The sequence below is a fragment of the Octodon degus genome, unplaced genomic scaffold, assembly GCF_000260255.1.
Source record: "Octodon degus isolate 3935 unplaced genomic scaffold, OctDeg1.0 scaffold00008, whole genome shotgun sequence".
In the NCBI taxonomy this organism is placed as follows: domain Eukaryota; kingdom Metazoa; phylum Chordata; class Mammalia; order Rodentia; family Octodontidae; genus Octodon; species Octodon degus.
Window position 1 is genome coordinate 16,149,929 of NW_004524584.1, and position 1,668 is coordinate 16,151,596.

Consider the following 1,668-nt stretch of genomic DNA (forward strand, 5'->3'; position numbering starts at 1 on the left):
ATCACTTTCCTCTTTGGCCCCATAATCTTCTTGATCAGAAAATTTGGGACACTACCGAGGTACATGATGTTACCGTACAAGTTCTCATATGTCCTGAGTCTTAATTGACCTTAGAAGACTAGGGCCAAAATGTTGGCTTTGCTTGTAGCCCTCCTTTTTCTCTAATTTTGGTCTGCAAACTTAGGTTGTTAGTCATCCAGAAGACAAGCTTATTGTTATTATCAAACGATTTAGGCTATCAAGCTTAACCTCACTATCTCACTGCATTTCAAACATCTTAGCAGCCAGACAAACTTAACAAAGAAATAACAGAACTGAACCACAGCTTGAAACAAATGGACTTGGTGGACATATACAGAGTGTTCCACCCAAACACATCTGAATAAACATTTTGCTCAGCTGCACATGGGTCATTTTCTATAATCGACCACATACTGGTCCATAGGATGTGCTTAAGTATATGTACGAAAACAGAAATTATCCCATGCACATTATCTGACCACAGTACAATGAACTGGAAATAAACGACAAAAGAAACCAGAAAAAAACCTTCAATACACGGGAATTAAATGACACCCTACTCAGCAACCTATGTGTCACAGATGAAATTAAACAAGAAATTCAACAATATCTACAATTCGATGAAAATTCAAGCACAATTTATTGGAATTTATGGGATACGATGAAAGCAGTTCTCAGAGGGAAATTCATAGCTGTGAACTCACACAGTAGGAAAACAGAATGAGAACAAATGAGTACCCTATTGCTGCACCTTCAACAACTAGAAAACGAAGAGCAAACCAAAACCACAACCCAAAGACGGGAGGAAATCATAAAGATTAGAGCAGAAATTAATTCAATGGAGACGAAGAAAACAATTCAAAGAATTAAAAAAGCAAAAAGCTGGTTCTTTGAAAGATTAAATAAAATCCATAAGCCCCTAGCTAATTTCATCAAAATAGGAAAAAAAATTCAAATACAAACAATAAGGAATGAAAAGGGTATAATTACCACAGACTCAGTGGAAATTCACAAGATTATCAATAGCTACTTTGAGAATCTTTACTCTCACAGAACAGAAGACACAGAAGAAATGGACAGATTCCTACAAAGGTACAAATTGCCACTACTGAATTGACAAGATGTAACCACTCTCAATAGCCCAATAACAGCCAATGAAATACGAGATGTAATTAAAAACATACTGACAAAGAAAAGTCCAGGTCTGGATGTATTCACAGCTGAATTCTACAAGACATTTATAGAAGATGTAGTCCCTATACTCCTCAAAGTCTTCCACGAAATTGAAAAGGAAGAAATCCTCCCAAAATCTTTCCTGGAGACAAGTATTATACTGTTACCAAAACCAGGGAAAGACGCAAGTAAGAAAGTGAACTACAGGCTGATCTCCCTCATGAACATTGATGCCAAAATCCTCAATAAAATCCTAGCAAATAGAATACAGCAAATCAAGAAGATCATACACCATGACCAGGTAGGATTTATCTCAGGGATGCAAGGATGGTTCAATATTTGAAAATCTGTAAATGTAATACACTATATCAATAGAGTGAGAACTAAAAACCACATGATCATCTCCATTGATGCAGAAAAGGCTTTTGACAAATCCAACACTCATTCATGTTCAAAGTCCTACAGAAAATTGGA

At 36.2% G+C, this 1,668-nt stretch overlaps 1 protein-coding gene and 1 pseudogene across 1 annotated transcript in view; one reads left to right on the plus strand and one right to left on the minus strand.

Moving 5' to 3' along the window:
* Dock3 (dedicator of cytokinesis 3) overlaps nucleotides 1-1,668 on the plus strand; it is an 825,219-nt gene that overhangs the window by 157,898 nt on the left and 665,653 nt on the right. The gene's annotated exons all lie outside the window — the stretch shown is intronic.
* Nucleotides 1-1,668, minus strand: part of LOC105743895 — a 5,762-nt pseudogene that overhangs the window by 1,104 nt on the left and 2,990 nt on the right.